This window comes from Vulpes vulpes, chromosome 5 (assembly GCF_048418805.1).
Source record: "Vulpes vulpes isolate BD-2025 chromosome 5, VulVul3, whole genome shotgun sequence".
Classification (NCBI taxonomy): domain Eukaryota; kingdom Metazoa; phylum Chordata; class Mammalia; order Carnivora; family Canidae; genus Vulpes; species Vulpes vulpes.
Window position 1 is genome coordinate 6,434,443 of NC_132784.1, and position 19,170 is coordinate 6,453,612.

The following is a 19,170-nucleotide window of genomic DNA, read 5'->3' on the forward strand; positions in this document are numbered from 1 at the left end:
ATTCAGCCATTTTGCCAGTAGTTTTGTAGTTTCTTCATTTGTTTCATGTGACTTAATTACTTGTTATTTCATGGAAAAGTGACCCAACAGATTGGGATGTGATTCTGTGCCTGTGGCATTGTTTTTAATATTTGTAAAAGAGAACTCAAGGTCACTTCTAAAAACTACAATGCATTTTGTTTCCTTGATATTTAATTCTGATTCAGGTGGTGGTGATCTGGAAACCTCAGTGTTTAGAAGGAGTTCATTTTACAGGGAGGTCGTGGTTGTCTTTAATATGTGCACTAGGTCTGAGAAGACATAGGCAAGAGTTTCTGGAGCTGGCAGTGGTCTGACAGGGATATGCTGCCAGGGACCCCATTAGCTTGTAAGAGAGTGAAGGTATAAGGAAGTTATGTTTGGTTTGAGACAGAATTGCTGATCCATGTTAAATAAAGCACATGTCTAATACAATTTACCTAATTCTATTTGCAAAGAGGCCTCAAATATGTGATCAATGTGGGGTGGCCATTTGAGTACTTCATGATAATACTGACTTGCTGCTTCTTTCTTGGTTCAAACATCAAGGGTGCATTGGCACGGTCCCTAGGCAATCCCGTCCATGGATTTATAAGTACTGGAGTGAGTGAATCACTGAATTAACTAAGCTTTCCAATTAAACTTTGAGATCTATTCTGTAATCAGAGTAATGTCTTATCTGGTTTTGCTCTTTAGCACCTCTACCCCCAAGTCAAGTCCCTTGTTAAAAAGGAAATTGCAATGCATGCTGGGGCATCATCCTTTGCCCTTGTCTGGGATTCCGACATACCGTAGAGTCAGCACCTCCTTGGAGGTCAACCCCCATCAGACAGTGTAGGATTCTTGTCGGGGGTTTAAGACATGAAGTCAGACAGTCTGAGCTTGAGTTTTAGAATCTGGTTCTTTCACTTAGTATGTGTAAATCTTAATAAGTCTCCTGGTTTTCTCATTTAATAAATCAAGGCAGTACTTGTTTTGTAAGGGAAAACTATCACACATGTAAAGGAGTTAAAACCATCAATGTCAGTGTAAGTGATCGAAAATATTAGCTACAATTATTATCATTTTCATGAGCAACATCATTAATGTGACCCATCTCAGGGCTTTCTTACCTCCCTACTACTGTGATTTAGGCTTGGCCAAGTTCTATTGCCTCATCCCTTTCTAGCTAAGCCATGGGTGATCAGAAGGGAATGCCTAAAGTATTTCAAAAGCTATTCTGTGTGTCAGCTCTATTGAGTCTCATGATTCTTGATTCTTTTGCTCAGTTCCCCAAAGTGTCTCACTTGTGGGAAGAAAGTCAATGTGGTGCAGTGTGCTAACCAGGGAACAAATGCCAGACTCTGAATCATGCTGAGTTTGAGCCCTTCCTGTTTTTATCATTTCCATATTATATATATTGCTTATTAGATGCAATTTTGCATATGTTATTTGATTTTTCTGAGCTTATGTTTCTTCATGTGTAAAGTTGGCTTGGTAATGTCAAATTCATGAGGCTCTGTTGAGATTAGATCTGAATTCAAGGAACCATACTCAGGTCTGATGCATAATTCAGTTGCTTTTGGACACTTAGCATGTATCAGGTGCTGTGCTAGATGCTAGGATACAAAACTGAGTACAGGAGATTCACCCTCAAGGATCCTGCTACTTAGTTAATGACAGTTACACAAACTGAGGAAGTCATTATAATAAGTAAATATCCACACATATGTGAGGACTTGGTGCTCTAGAGGCCAGAGGAAAGATACCTGTTCTCTAATCTGTGTGCCCAGAAGAGACTTCCTGGACTGCATTATGGTTGATTGAAGCTGAACTGTTCAGGTACAGAAAGCATGAAAGTCCTTCCAGGCAAAAGAAGAGCATAAGTAACACCCTCAATGTTTAGGGTGCGGTGGGATCAATGAATCCCATGTTTTTATCAGAGTTTACAACATGAGCAGGGACAAAGCGGGAGAATGAGTCTGAAAAAGTGGGCTGGCCCTGTATTGTGGAGGTTCTTGAGGCCTGCACCAAGAAGCTGGGGCTTTATTCATAGATAGTAGGGAGACATCGAGAGTCATAGAAATTAGTCAATAAATGTTAGATGGTATTATTATTACTTCTGCTAATAGGCAATTGGTGTACTGTCCTCAGACTGATGTTGCTGACACAAGCTTGATTCCCTGGCACATGTGAAATCTCTTCCGTGAGGCTACTGACACTTTATACCCCTTCCTGACTTTTCCCAAAGGAATAAAGTCAGATTGTCTAGAGCTCTAAGCCATTCTTCAAGCTGACGTCTTGCTAGGTTTTTTCTGGTTTTTGTTTCTTACTTTTCCAATTCTAACCTATCCTAGGCACAGATAGACTCAGAACACAGACCTCCAAGGGAGTGAAGTCTTAAAATGTATCCCAACCCTCACAGTTCCTAGCTTTGCCTCTGGACAAGCATTTTTTACTTGTGCTTCAGTTTATTCATTCACAAAATGGGAATACAATTAGTACATTGCCTCTTGGCATTGCTGCGAGGGTTAAATGACTCAATCCACAGGATATATAGAGCTATCTCAAGCCTATGGTAAGTAGTCACTAAGCTTATTTGCTATTAATGGCTTAAATTATGCAGATCTTCCTCCCACTTTGGGATATGTGCTTTAGGTTGTCTCCCTTGTTCTTTAGGTAAAGCACAGATTAAAGGGAGGAGACAGACCCAGTCATTCACTGCAAGGTGGTGTGTGTTAGGTGCCACTGGCACAGTAAGACAACACAGGCTCTGGTTTTGCCAGAATGCCTTTAAAGAAGAGCTTGATTAAAAAACATGAGGGTGGGAGAATATAAGCAAGGAAGGGACTTGTTTTTAATCTGTGCTTGCAAAGCATATATGCTCTTTTACTTCATTTGGTTGCTCATACAATCATGACAATCAGGTAGGCTGAAGAAGACATTTGTCTTTGTCATCAAAAGATGCAAAAGTCAAGTGGAGGAGTGGTTAGAAACAAAAGTATCATGGTACAAATGGAACCAGGGTGAGGCAGCATGAGCAGAACTGCAAAAGGGGGACTTAAGAATCAGAATATCTACGTCAGAAAACCAACATGGGGTTTTCATTTGTTTGGTAATCCTTGGGCCAGTCAATCACCTAACTTCTACACGTCTCATCTGAAAAATAAATTAATATATATTTTCCTCAGAGGGATATTGTGAAAATTTGGTAAGATAATATACATGAACATGCTTCATTTGCTCTAAAAGAACATCCACATTCTAGTTATTCATAGGAACGGATCATGTTTGGATACCAGAGCAATAATGTGGATAAATGAGAAGATCCATTATTTGAATTACAGAGAGACAATTCATGCAGACTAGTGAATAAAGTTCACCAAATAGCTCATTGGAATGAATAGTACAAACTTCTTATCCTTGAAATAGGCTAATCAGGGAGGGTCACACAAGAATTTATGACAAGGGATATGAAAGAAATATGCTTGGAGATGGTGTCTAGACCCCAAAGGAATGACTCCCAACTTACAAGCAATGGGACTGGTAAAATCAGCAGATAGGAAGTTTTTGCATGGGAGTGATGAAACCAAACTCAATTTTCTCATGCATAACTCTTGCCCAACGGGAACCTCTTGTAATTCTTTTAGCAGGGCCCCCAGATGGCCCACATGAATGTTTTGATGAGCAGATATAAAATGGGACAAAATTAAGACCAATTAGGTAGGTTATTCATCTAAACATGAATGGGAACTAAAGACAATTAGCGAAAGTTGAATTACTCATGGGGCACTGGGTGTGTATGGGAGTGATATAATGGAATAGAATGAAGTGAGATAAAAATACTTTAACACATGTAGGTCAATGTTAACCAGAAAATATCAGCGTAACTTTGGGGAGCAAGGTGTTGAGAGTAGAGCACTGTTATATATCCTAAGGAGTTGGGTTTGAGCAGTTCGGGGACAAGTGGATTCAGCTTTGAAGCTCTGCTCTGATATCTGCTCATTGTGCATCCTTGGGCAGTTACTCTTTTCCCCTCTAAGCCTCAATTTTTTCATCTGGAGAAAGGGGTTGATGTGTTTATCTTATAAGTTTGTTCTAAAGTTTAAATTGAATAAAATAAGGACTGAAAAGTGTTTAAAATAAAGACTATCACTCAGTAAAAGCTGACAAAACCAAAAATAAAGAAGAGAAAAAAAAAGGTACACATGAAAATGGAAAAAAAAAAAAAAAGACAAGTTAAAAAAAAAACAACCTACCCTTAGAAATACAATTTTATTTTCAATGGAAGACATCAGAAGAGGGATTCACTCATGGCTGATTTGGAAATAATGAACCAAGTATCTAATATATTCAGGCACTTTCCTATGGAAACAGGGACATTGAGATTTGCCCTCATCCTTGCAAGCATTTCACACTTCAAGGAAAGACCAGACAGCTAAATTGACAATTGCACTACAGCATTTAAAGGTAGGATTGTGAAGAACAGGGGCAGTACCCACCAGTTGATTGGTGGTGACGAACTCTCAAGGAGTTCATTTACCCTGTAATATTCCATAGTTCCAAACAATCCCTGGCAAGGCCACCATGTTATGGGTGGGCAATGTCAATCCTAAACGAGTGACCATTAGAGATTGTGCCCACATTTTACTCCCAAACTGGCCCCTCACTGTGTGCTTCTTTGTTTAAGGAATTCTGCACACCCTAGAACCATGTAATTTTTGAGGCTGCCATTATTTCCTATGGTATCTTTGACAATTTAGGAAAAGAGCATCCCTTCTCAACATACTATGCCTCCATATATTTTAAATGCTTTATAATAGGTTAATTTATTTATTTTTAAAGATTTATTTATTTATTTATGATAGACATAGAGAGAGAGAAAGAGACAGAGACACAGGAGGAGGGAGAAGCAGGCTCCATGCCCGGAGCCTGACGCAGGACTCGATCCTGGGACTCCAGGATCACGCCCTGGGCCAAAGGCAGGCACTAAACCGCTGAGCCACCCAGGGATCCCTATAATAGGTTAATTTAAAAAGCATAAAGTTTTGGAGTCATCTGCAAGAATACTGTCTATAAATATATTAACCTATCTTGCATCCTATGTGGGGAATGCCTCCTCAGCTGAGGTATATTGTACAGTGTTCAACTGACAACACCATACTAACAGCTTTGGTAAATATTACTATTCCTATTTTCAGGAGGAAATAGTGTTCAGCTACATAAATAGAATTATCCCAAATCATATGAGTTTGGAAAATGACAGGGCAGACATTAAATTCACATAGGCCTAACTCAAAGTCCCTGCTTTCTCTGTTCTCTGAAATGCTAATTGCCCAAAGTGTTCCTTCCTTCCCGTGACCACTTCTGCCATTCTCTGCAAAGGGGGTACACTTTGAGCTTTCAGTTAAGACCATCCCCTCAAAAAAAAAAAAAAAAGATCATCCCCTCTAATAACTCACCAACCTTCTCTGATTCATTGTAAGGAAGCAGTTCCAATTCATTAGGCATTCCTTCTCTCTCTCTTTCTCTTTCTCTTAGTCTGTGTTCAAAACTCGTTATTCAACATTTATCTACACCAAACAGTATTTGCTATCCATTAGCTCTCTGCTAGCCAAAGGTGTGAAAAATGAGCAAATTTCTCCTCCATCAGAATGCACTGTACCTCATTATTTTTTGTTCCCCATAATTTAGTAGCATCTGCAAATCTCCAAGCTTGGTTTTGAACACTGGAGCTGTGATATCAGTAATACAGAACATGCATGATAATGCGGAGTTGAAATAAACATCTTTATTTTCACCCCCACTGAACTGACATGTAAATGCAATGTGATTATCATTGTGGTCTATATCCCATGAGCTATTTCCCCCCTATCTTATACCAGAGCACAGAGATTAGAGAGAGTGTGAAAATAAGAAGTCCAAAGTAGACCTTTATCAAGATGAAATACCAACTGTGGCTTTGTTGCACTTTGCTTTTTACAATGTCAAGTGTTCTTTAATTTTTAATGTGACTAGGGGCGTGCATTTTCCTTAAAAGGAAAAGATCCCATCCTCTCCTCCACTAACCTGAACATCTACTCTCTAATCATTCATATTCAGGCATTCACAGAGAATCATCAAGCATTCTTCTGATACCAAATCAGTACTGAGCTGCTGATGCTGAAATAATCATCACTCCTTCAAAATGCAAAATTCTACAGCAAGTAATCATAATAGGTACCATTTATTGAATATCCATCACATGCTAGCCTTGACTAGAGGCTTCTCATCTATTTACCTCTCCTTCCACATGTCTTAGGGTAGCTCTTCTTATTTCTCGTGTCACAGATAAGGACATGGAGAAGGAGAAAGGTCCAGGTAATTGTCAAAACCACGTAGCAAGAATACACCAAAATAAGATTTCAACATCAGCTGCCTATTTCCACAGGCCATGGTCTGGCCAATAAAAAAAAAAAAAATCAGCCTTTTAATGTAACAATAATTATGAAATAAAAAACATGAACAAAATGAAGATCTTGTAAAATCCAGTTATTTGTATAAGCTGGATTTGTGCTGTGTTGAAAAGCCTACGTTCCCTAATCCTATTCCTACTTGCTAACGAGGATTATGTTGTCAAGTGATTATGCCCTTCATTCTATGAGTGGAAATAAAGTTGCACTGCAAATATCCTGGAATGTCATGAAGATGTTGGAGGACCAGGTGTTTAATGGGAACAGAGGGTACTGACTATCCAAAGAAGTGAGAGTGTGTTGTTGGAATGGTAAGTGAAAGTCAAATCCCCATTAGTTCATTACTTTGATAGGAGGGATAATTAAATGTACAAGCATGAAAATACTTCAATAAATAGTGCTCTCTACAATTATAAGCAGATCACTAGTTCTTGCCTTGTTTGCCACTATATTCCCAGATCCCCAAATGTGCTCACTAAATATCCACTGTGAAGGAATGACTGTGCCCCCCAATTACCTTTCCCACAGCCTGTTTGCACAGCATAACTTGAAGTATAGGTCTTCAAGAAACTGCAAAATATCCAGATGGAGAATGTAAAATAAGGACTATGGTTCAGAGAAGGAGCAGATGGGATAAAGCAGTACCTGGAAAATGAGAGCTTAGAGGACAGACAGGCTCCAAATGGTTAGTATCTTGGGCTAGGATAAGGGATTATGAATGCACCTCACTTTAGAAAGAAGAACAAAGAAGGAATAATACATAAATGTCCCCTGAGAAGGAAGCAGGCCAGGGAAAGAGGAGGAAACTGTATGTACGTCAGGGCAAAGACTCAGGAGGAACATCTCAGATGCTTCTAGATGTGCATGTTGGGCCTCATCAACTTGAGACTGGCCTTCATCTCATCAGACAGCAAGATGATGGACAGTCAACCAGACTAGGTAAAAACTTCAATAAATATTGTCTTGAAACACTGAAAATCCTCAGCCATATTAGGAAGGGGTGGACATCAGGGCAGAATGGACAAGAAATTCAATAGCATTGTGTACCCACTGTGTGCAGTGCATTTGGTAATTTGAATGAATTTAATGAGTGGTCACGAAGCCTCTGCCCATGATAAGAATAGTTTTGATGTGGAAGGCTTTGGCTTGGCCAAAATTTGATTATCCTTCTTTCTCTATTTTGAAGCTTGTCTTTCTGATGAGGTCTGGCTCATAAACTCTTCAGACCAGAAGCTGAATGGGACCGGCTTATGTCACACTGTTCAAGGGGTGGGAGTATGCTCTTGTGGCCACCACCTGCCCCAAACTTCCTCATTATCTCCAACCTTACAGCTGTAGTGAGGCTAAAAGTCAGAGGGCAAAGGGGTCTATTCCCTGTAGCTGCCAGACCTAGAAGTTAGATCTGACACTGACGTCTGTTAAGAATGTAGAAAATCAGGTCATGATCTCAGAATTATAAGATGGAGCCCCAAGTCCAGTTCTGCTTGAAAATCTCTCTCTTCCTCTCCCTCGGTCTCTCCCCTCTGTCACACACACTTTCTCTATTTAAAATAAATATTCTTTAAAAAAGAAATAAAAAATGATGTAAAGATTATTATCGAAGTTCGAAAGGGCACTAGTCCAGATTGACAAAGAAATGGCTCAGAAACCATGGACATGCCATAGGCAAAGCAGAAGGCTCCAGGTTCTGCTGGGATTTGGTGTGGTATATGTGAGACCTATTTTGGGTTGTCATCAGAAGCCATGGGCAGTATCACAGGCACAGACAGCTCTGTGCTATTTTTACCTAAGAATCTTATGGCACAGAAGCAATAATCTGACTTCATAGTTAAGAGCCCCGGTCTACTTTAGGGTCCACATTAAGAGTCTCCTTCCAAAGCCATGTGGGTTCTCTACACAACCACACATCAGGGCTCCAAGTCATACTCCTCTTCTGTCCCCTCTTCTGTGAAAGACAATACCATCCATCCTAGGATATAAACTTGCAGTTGTTGGGAGCCTGTATATATTTTATTTCATTTAATTTCCCTAGTAGCCTTGTGGAGTGGGTCTTATATATATTTATCCTAATGATGAAGAACCCATAAAGAGGTTTAGAGTGGTGAAATAAGATTCTCAGATCACAAACTAGTATGTGGCGAGGTCACCACTGCAAGCATCCTCCCCACCATGTGCTTCTCCTGCTCTAACAACCAGGCATGAGCTATGCAAGCCAATTCTTGTCTTCCTCTCTCATGAGGTCCCTACGCAAATCTGGGGGGTGGGGAGGTGGTCCAGGGAGGGTAACAATCCTTCCTGGCAACAATCCCTCCTTCCTCTCTGAATCCAGGCCTGGATTGTTCATCCCTAGTTGTTCTTCTTCCTTGGAAGTATGCATTTTTTCTGATCCATTTTGCCCTAATTGCAAGATTAGTCTCTGATTCATACCATCATTATACCACTCTTCTAACTAAAAGTCTCTGATGTCCTTCTAGTTCTATTCTAGCAAATCCAATTTAAAGTCCTCTGTTCATCACCTGACTCTCCTGGGAGAGGCCTCATTCACTTCCCATGCATTCTATCCATATCTGCTCTTCCCTGTTTGAAGGATCTCTTCATGCCTCTGGCCAGGCTCTCCCTTAGTCTTCTCTTCCCCATGCATCCAAACCCTACACATCTTAATCTCCATACAGACTTAGTCCTCCATACAGACTTCTTTTCTTCCCTCTCCTGATCATTCTTCTTTTAATTTCTAAAATATGTATTATTTATTACATTCTCACTGCTTATTCAGCTTCAATGGGCTTGATGTGTTCTACAGAGAACAGATTTTATTTCAAACCTCATTGGATCCTGGCTTTTTCAGTTAATGTGCAGCATTAAGCAAGTTATTCAGCTCCCCAACGTCTCAGATTTCGTGTATGTATAAAAGGAGACTGAAAATATCTATTTTAAAGAGTTTTTCTGAGGGATAACATTTAAAGTGTTGTGAATCATGGCTACTACATAGTAGGCAATTAATGCATATTTACTTCTTTTTCTTTTTAGGCTACCACTGTGTTTATGTAACATACTCTACATAACTCAGCGCTTCATTTCCAGTCTTATTTTTTCTTTCATCTCACTTTTTTTCCAGTAGAAAACATGTATTTTCTCTGATAGAAACCATAAAACTACAATGTGAAGAACATGAAAGAAAGGACCATATAGCATGTTTCTTCTTTCATTACTTTAGGTTTTAGGATTTTGTTGAACATAAAGGAATTAATCAATAAAATATTTGATATTGATTAAGTACAGATAGAGGGGGGAATCAATAGCTTTAACTTCAACTCAAGGTAAGGTAATCAAATAATCCTATGAGAAAGTTTATCCTCAGGTAGTGCTTTGCAAGTTTTATTTTTTATTTTATTTTATTATTTTATTTATTTTATTATTTTATTTTATTTTATTTTGCTTTGCAAATATTCTTATTGGTGTTTTTACCAGAGAAACAAAACAAATATTCTCATCAAAAGTAATTGGTTCTTGTTTTTTTTTTTGGGGGGGGGGGGAATCAGATGAAATTTAGAGCATGATGGGACTAATAATTTCTGTAATTTTACAATCACCTCCGATTGTTTTTCAACATAGGCAGTATATTTTTACTAGCTAAAACAATCACAAAATACCTTTCACAAATATATGATTGGGCTGATTATACTTTCTTTGCCTTCTTCATATATTCAATCAATATTATTTCTTGAGGTCCTAACATGTGAGGGAAGGCCAGTATAGGTGCTAGGATTGTAAAGATGAAGTTTGAGTTTTCTTTCAATGACCCTGCTCTCAGGAGGAAATGCAGATTCAGAGAAGCCACAGCAGTATGAGATGACCATCATAATGACATATGTACAAAGGTGGCTCTGGTAATGCTTCAAAGCCTGGAGGATGACTGTGAATGGACTCAAAGGCTGGGATAGTGGGTCCAGAACATTCCAGGAAGCCAATGCCTTTGTAATCATTCGATTATCTCTGTAGAGCTGTACTCAACTATATTGTGTTCAATTCAATAACTGGATTAATGGATGAATTCACTGTCCTTTTGTTGTAGCAGAAGTGCATCATGGATCAAGGAGATCTGGATTACGAAACATATTTTGAACCTAAACAATTACCTCTTTGGAGAAATTAAGTTACCTTTTAGGTTTCTTTATTCTCAAATTCTATAATTTTAATTAATAACTCTTCCTCTGATTCCACAAAGTCATTATAACACTTCAGAATGATTTCTGTTAAACTTAAGCTTTACAAAGCTTATGCTACTCTGGAAATATTAGAGCACTGAAGAAGGGCACAAAGCATAGCAAGTAAAGCATGCACTGGTAAATTAGTGACACGAGGGTCCCGAATTCCAGCTATTTCTTATTCCCTCTGTGGGAATAAGAGGGTCCCGAATTCCAGCTATTTCTTATTCCCTCTGTGGGACCTAGGGCAGGTTCCTTACACTTTCTGGAACCTGAATACTTCATATGTACACTTGGGAAATCAAAAGGAGAGTAGGGAAAAGATGAAATGAGATGCAAGCCAAATGCCTGGGATATAGTAATCCATCAAAATGTTTGTTTTCTTCTTTTTTACTTAAAAAGACTGGGGGTATTCAGCTTCCAAGGTGGAGTAGACATACTTTTCCCTACTCTTCCCAGTAAGTACAATGAGCAATTCTGGACATTATAACAAAAACAAATTGTTTTTTTTTTTTTTTAATTTTTATTTATTTACGATAGTCACAGAGAGAGAAAGAGAGGCAGAGACACAGGCAGAGAGAGAAGCAGGCTCCATGCACCGGGAGCCTGACGTGGGAATCGATCCCGGGTCTCCAGGATCGCGCCCTGGGCCAAAGGCAGGCGCCAAACCGCTGCGCCACCCAGGGATCCCAACAAAAACAAATTGTAAAGAAAAAATCAGACCAGCTAGGGGACTTGACTTGAGGAAGGACACAGTTGTGAGTGCCCTGAGATTTCTTTTTGCCTCACATACCTCAAACATGGAGGCAAAGAAGCTGGCAACCTGGAAATCCCTATTGTGGTAGACAAAACCCCAACAGAAGCCTGTTCTCTCTAGGCAAACGACCAGGAAAAGAAGAATGTAGCAAGTTAGAAAACTTAATGACAATAACCACTTTGTTCTAGTCTAACACCACACTTAAAAACAATGGTCCCATTTCTTCCATGCAAAGGCTGAGTGGAAAAACTATACTTCTACCCTAATCAGACTGTAATGGAGCATCAAGGGGGGATCAGAGAGGCCAGGTAGGAAGCCAAGACTTTTAGCCCAGTCAGGAAACAGCTTTTCACCCACAGTTTTGATGGAGACCACCTTGGGAGCCAGAATTCCTACCCCTGCCTAGCAGTAATGAGAAGCCCTTGAGTCAGATGCCAGTGGAAGTTGAGTAGAGAAACCTTGGTTTCTGCATTCACATGAGATGGTGCTCTTCCCTTTAACTGACAAAACAGTGTCACAAAAAGCCACTTAAAACAAAATTTAAACATGATCAAGAGTGTCGTAACAGACTATGAAAATATCTAAGTTTAAATTGAAAGTTGCTCATTATACCAAGGACTAAGAAGATCTTAAACTGAATTTTTAAAAAGTAGAAGCCAACACCAAGATGATAGATATTAGAATTATCTGGTAAATATTTAAAAGCAATTGTGATAAAACACATTTCAGTGATCAATTTTGAAGACATTTAAAACAAATGCAAATTAGAAAGCTTTAGCAAAAAAGTTATCAACAAATAAATAGAAGATAGGAAAATAACCAAATGAAAACCAAAATGAAACCAAAAAAATTCAATACTGAAATTAAAATTTCATTGAATAACCTCAGCAACAAAAGAAAAGAGACAGAGGAGGTGTTTCTGGGTGGCTCATTAGGTTAAGCTTCTAGCTTTTGATTTTGGCTCAAATCATGATCTTTGGGGTTTTGAAGTTAAGCCCTGCATTAGGCTTCCCACTCAGTATGGAATCTGCTTGAGATTCTTTCCCTCTGCCCCTCCCCTTGTTCTCTTTCTTTCTTTTTCTTAAAAATAAATAAATAAATAAGCAAACAAAAAAACAAACAAACAAATAATAAAAGCTTAAAAGGAAAAGAGTCAAAGAATCAGAAAATTGGAAGAAAAACCAATAAAATTTGCCCAATCTGAAAAACAGAAAATACATTGAAAAAAGAAAAAAAATCAGAGCTTCAATGACCTAGAGCTATAAATATTATTTAACACCTGTATCATCACAGTATCAGAAGAAAAGAAAGTGAAAAAAACCTCAAAAAAATAAGAGATGAAAATTTCCCAAATTTGACGAAAACATAAATCTATAGATTCAAAAAGCTGAGGAAACCTCAGTTAGGGTGGACCCAAAGAAAGCCATATCAATGCACATTGTATTTAAACTTCAAAACTAAAGACAAAGATCATTGAAAGTAGCCAGAGGAAACTGGCACCTTATCAACAAAGAAGAAAACAATTGGAGTGACAGCATTTTACTCATCACATACCACACAGGCCAAAAAATAAGTGGCACATTTTTTTTTTTTTAATTTTTATGATAGTCACAGAGAGAGAGAGAGGCAGAGACACAGGCAGAGGGAGAAGCAGGCCCCATGCACCGGGAGCCTGATGTGGGATTCGATCCCAGGTCTCCAAGATCGCGCCCTGGGCCAAAGGCAGGCGCCAAAACGCTGTGCCACCCAGGGATCCCAGTGGCACATATTTTTTTACATGCTTAAGAAAACTGTCAATCATAATTCTTAACTCAGCAAAAATATTCTTCAAGAATTAGGAGGAAATAATAATCAAGAGGAAATAAAGAAAAAGGGAAATTTACATGTTTTGTCACCAGCAGACTTACCCTAAAAGAATGGCTATACTATGTTACCTAAATAAAAAGAAAATGGTAAAAAAAAAAAGGAACCTTGGAACATCAGAGAGAAGAAAAAATAACACAGTAGGCAAAACTGAGTCGATTCAACAGGTTCTCCTCCTCTTGAGTTTTGAAATTTATTTTTGAAAATTGAAGCAAAAATCATAACACTGTCTGATGTGGTTCTAAATGTATGTGAAGGAAATACTTACAGTAGTTATAAATGGAGGAGGGTCTTAAAAAGAAGTAAACTTTCTATGCTTCATTTACCCTGGTAAAAGGATGATACCAATAGACTCTGAAATAAATTACTTATATATAATATAATACCTAGAGCACCACTATTAAAGCTATATAAAGAAATAGACTTAAAAGCACTATAGATAAATCACAATGAAATTCTAAAAAAATGTTCAAGTAACCCACTGGAAGACAAGAAATGTAAACAGAGAAGTGAAAAATAGAGATAACACACACACACATAAAACAAATGTTAAATGTTAAGCCCTAATATATCAATGTTAAAATCAAATATAAATAGTTTTAATATAGCAATCAAAAGATAGATCATTGGGTGTGGATTATACACCATTGTCAAACTATGCTGTTTCCAAAATCTTATTACAGCTATAGCAGTATAGGTAGGTTGAAAATATAATGTATATATAAAGAACATATAGAAATATAAACATATACAGAAATATAAAGATATACCATGAAAATATTAATCAAAGAAAAACAGGAAGGGCTATATTAATATCAAATAAAATACACTTCAGAGCAAAGAAAATTGCCACAATCAGGGAGGAATATTATATGATGATAAAAGGGTCAATGCATCAAGAAAAGACAGTATCATAAAAGTGTATGTACCAAACAACAGAACTGCAAAATATGGGAAGCAAAAACCATCACAACTGAAAGGAACTATAGACAAATCCAGTTATAGTTGGACACTTTCACACAATTCTCTAAATAATTAATAGAACAATGAGACAGAATATCAGTGGAGTTATAGAACTCCACAACACCATCATCCAAAACAGCAGCTAAAAATACATTCTTCTCGAGTTCCGAGATAGACCATAAACTGGCCCGTAAGACAGACCTCAACAAATTTAAAAGAACTAAAATCAAATAGTGCCTGTTTTCTGACCACAATGGAATAGAACTCATCAGCAACAGAAAGAAGCAAGAGAATTTCCAAATTCTTGGAAACTATGCAACATTGTCCTAAATAATCCATAGGGTCAAAAAAGGAAGTTTCAAAGATAATTGAAAATATATGGAACTGAGTGAAAATAAAAATACAACATATTACAATTTGTGGCATATGACAAAGAGAGAAATTTACTTCAGAAATTCTAACTACATTCTTCAGAAAACAGTTCAAATCCATAATATAAGCTTCAACCTCAAGAACTTAGAGTAAAGAAAGCACAGAAATGACAGAAAAAAGAAAATACCGCCAACAACAATAAAGGGCAGGAATCAAAAATATTGAGGAAAAAAAATAGAGAAAACCAAGGAAGCAAAGAGTTAAGTCTTTGAAAAGATCTATTTGGCTGACAAAAACTCTAGCAAAATGATAAAAAGAAAAACAGAAGAAACACTATCACTATCAATGAAACAGAGGCTATCACTGCAAACATCAAAAGGATATGGGTATGTATATTTTTAAATCCTGTATCATAAATTTGAAACTTTTATGAAATGGTCAATTTCTGAAGTAACACCAACTACAACTCAACAAACATGAAATAGATTATTTGGATAGTCCTATGCCTATTAAGAAACTTTAATTCATAATTTTCAAAATTCTTCCAGAGAAGAAATCTCCAAGCCCAGAGAGTTTCACAGAGGAATTTTACCAAAGGATTAAAGATGAATCAACATCATTCTACACAGTCTCGTCTGGGAAAAAGAGAACAGGGAAGCTCTTCACTATTTGATATTTATTTGATATTAATTTTATATGAGCATATAGGAAATCCCTATACAACAGTTGTTACATGTGTATATACATATATATTCCTCACAAGTACAAATACAAAAATCTTTAAGAAAAATATTTGCGAGTAGAACTCAGTAATATATAAAAATAATTGTACATGGTTACTGATTGGAATTTATCCCCTCTACCTTCAGGGATGTGAGGTTAAATATCTGAAAATCAAACATGGTAAACTAATGTATAAATAGGCTAAAGAAGAAAAATCATGTAATAATATCAATCATGAAGTGAAAGCATTTCATAAAATGAAATATTCACTCATGATAAAAGCTCTCAGAAAATAAAAATAGAGGAGGACCTTTCTAAACTTCATAAGCAGCATCTTCAAAAACCTATGTATGTTAGTGAACATATGTAATGGTGAAAAACTGAATGCTTTCTCCTTAAGACAGGAGACAAAGCAAAAATGCCTGCTCTTACCATTCTTGCTTAACATAATGCTGGAAAGAGCAGCCAGTGAAAAAGGCAAGAATCTACAAAAGACCCCTAGCAGTAATAAGTGAGTCCAATGAGATTATAGATGGAGCAAAAATATCAATTGCATTTCTATATACCAATGAAAATGAATTCAAATGAAAATAAAAATGTAATACCATGCCAATAATCACTCAAAATTTAATAGCTACATCTAAATCTAATACAACATGGGCAGGAGTTATATGCTGACAACTACAAAAAACGAGAGAAACCAAAGAAATTCTATATAAAATGGAGAGATATATAGCATACATAGATTGAAAGATTCAACATAGTATACATGTCAAATCTCCCCAAGTTGATATACAGATTTAGGGCAATTTATATTAAATGCCTAGCAAGTTTTTGTTTCTTTGTTTGTTTGTTTTTAGAGAGGGTACATATATGGACAAGACTATTCTAAAATTTTTGTAGAACACCAACGAAATCAGAATAGTTGAAACAATTTTGGACACACACGCAAAATAAAGAATAAAGTGGGAAGAATCAGTCTAGTCAATTTCAAGATTTGTTATACCTATAGCATTCGTGAAAGGCATAAACATATAAATCAATGGAATAAAAAAAGAACTCAGAAATAGACCCACACAAATATGCCTAACTGATTTTTGACGAAGACTCAAAAGTAATTCAATGAAGAAAAATAATATTTTAAGCAAAGAGTGCTGAAGAAAGTGAGTATCCATAGACAAAATAAAATGAAATAAAATAAGCTTGACTAAATTCTCATATTGCATATAAAAAAGAACTCAAAATGGATCATAAATTTATTTATTTATTATTTTTCTAAGTAAATTTAAATATAAGCAAAGAACTATAAAACTTTCAGAAAAACACAGAAAATCATCAGAATTTAAGATTAAGAGCTCTTAGACCTCACATCAAAAGCATAATTCATAAAGATAGATTTGACTTCATTCAGATTAAAAACTTCTGGTCTCCAAAATATCCCATACCTGGTTTTGCAAATCAAGTTACTGAGTAAGAGAAAATATTTCCAAACCACCTATCCAACAAAGGAAGAGTATTTAGAGTATACGACTAACTTTCAAAAGTCAGTAGTGAGTAAACAAATTACAATGGGGCAAGACATAAAGAAATTTCACCAAACAAAACAGTCAGATAGCACAAAAAGGACATGAAAGATGTTCAACATCATTATGCAGTAGGGGAGTGCCGATGCAAACCAGAATGAGGGAGCAGCTGGGTAGCTCAGCTGGCTAAGCATCTGCCTTCAGCTCAGATCATGATCCCAAGGGCCTGGGATGGAGCCTTGAACTGGGCTCCCTGCTCAGCAGAGAGTTTGCTTCTCCATTTCTCTCTCCCTTTGTCTCACTACCTGCTTGTGGTCACTTGCTCTTTCTTTCTTTCTTTCTTTCTTTCTTTCTTTCTTTCTTTCTTTCTTTCTTTTTTTTAAGATTTTATTTATTTATTCATGAGAGACACGGAGACAGAGAGAGAGAGAGGCAGAGACACAGGCAGAGGGAGAAGCAGGCTCCATGCAGGGAGCCAGATGTGAGACTAGATCCTGGGTCTCTAAGATCACGCCCTGGGCAAAGGTGGCGCTAAGCCGCTGAGCCACCTGGGCTGCCCTCTCTCTTTCAAATGAATACGTACATACATACATACATACATACAGTCTTTGAGAAAAAAATAAAAAACCACAGTGAGATCTCACTACCCAGCTATCAGAATGTCTAAAATAAAAAATAGTGACGCCAACTGCTGTCAAGGATGTGGAGAAATTGGATCATTCACACATTGCTAGTGGGAAGGTAAAATGGTACAGACATCTGGAATACCTTTTGGCAACCTTTTCAAAAAGTAAATATGCTACTACCATATGGCCCACCAATTGTACTTCTGGGAATTTATCTCAGAGTAATTAAAAAATATTTTCACACAAAAATGTGCACAGGAATGTTATATCTTTATTTGCAATAGCCAACACCTGCAAATAACCTAATTCTCCTTTCATAGGTGCATGATTAAACGGAGAGTGGTGAGTCTATAACATGGAAAACTACTCAACAATGAAAAAAGAAGAATTATTGATACATGAATCTCCAGAAATTATGTTGTGATAAAAGCCAATCCCAAAATATGCATTCTGTATGATTCCATTCATATACCCCTGTTTATATAATACAGAATACTGGAATAAAGGTTTTAGTGGTTGCCAGAAGGTAAGGAGAAATTCAGGTTGGGAGGAACTTTACTAGAATAGAGTGATAGGAGGGTGATAGAAGTTTTTTTTTTAAATATATTTTTTTAAATATATTTTTATTGTACTAATGTCATTATCCTGATTGTGATGATGTATAGATTTTGGAAGATGTTACCATTGATAGAAACTGGTAAAAGGTATATAGAATATCTATGTACTATTTCTTACAACTGCAAATGAATCTACAAATATCTCAAAAAATGTTTTAAAAATATGTTTAAAATGTTGAATGCATGGGACAATTGCCTTATGCCAGTTCTCCTTGGAAAAAAATACGTTTGATATTTTGCCTGATGTCCTCATATAAAGGCAAACTCTCACTATCCAATCCCCTAATAAAGAAACACAGAGAGAAATTTACTGCATTGTAAGAAATTCCGTTGATTCCTTTACACCTTCCAGAAGAGAGTCCCTTAGGTTTGCAGTGCTTGAAAAGAAGCTATAGTGGAATAGTGGAATAATTATATTTTCCGGAGACAAGTCATAAATTAACACCTTAGAGAAACTTCTACATTTTAAAAGCTATTTTGATAAACCAGAGAGCATCTAAAAAAGGTTGATAGGATAGAGAGTAGTCAGGAAGTCATTTCATATGAGGAGTAGTTAAGTTATGGAAATTTAGCCTGGAGAGGAGAAATGTTAGCAGATACATGTATTTGAAGGGCTGTTAGGCAAGACAAATGGAAGCTTATTTCCTCTTACATATAAAGAGTGTTTCCCAAAGGGTGGTTCACACAGATGATTTTAGGTGGTGTAAGAACTAACATATTTCATGTTAATTGTTACGTTCTCAGGGTGGCTCAGGAGTTAAGCGTCTGTCTTTGGCCCAGGGCGTGATCCTGGAGGCCCTGGATCGAGTCCCGCATCTGGCTCCCTGCATGGAGCCTGCTTCTCCCTCTGCCTGTGTCTCTGCCTTCTCTCTGTGTCTCTCATGAATAAATAAATAAAATTTTAAAAATAATAATAATGTCATGTTCTCATTTGTATATTTGTCAGACTATTATTATTATTATTAGAAAAATGAAAATAGTACATCTAGTAATACAAATTTTTCACTTATTAAAGGTTGTATACATTCTCTATTAAAAATGGACCTAGTTTTTAAAAGACCTTTTTTTTTTT

The 19,170-nt window shown here is 36.9% G+C and overlaps 1 protein-coding gene across 2 annotated transcripts in view; it reads right to left on the reverse strand.

Moving 5' to 3' along the window:
• Positions 1–19,170, reverse strand: part of CNTNAP5 (contactin associated protein family member 5) — a 789,161-nt gene that overhangs the window by 712,170 nt on the left and 57,821 nt on the right. The window lies entirely within an intron of this gene.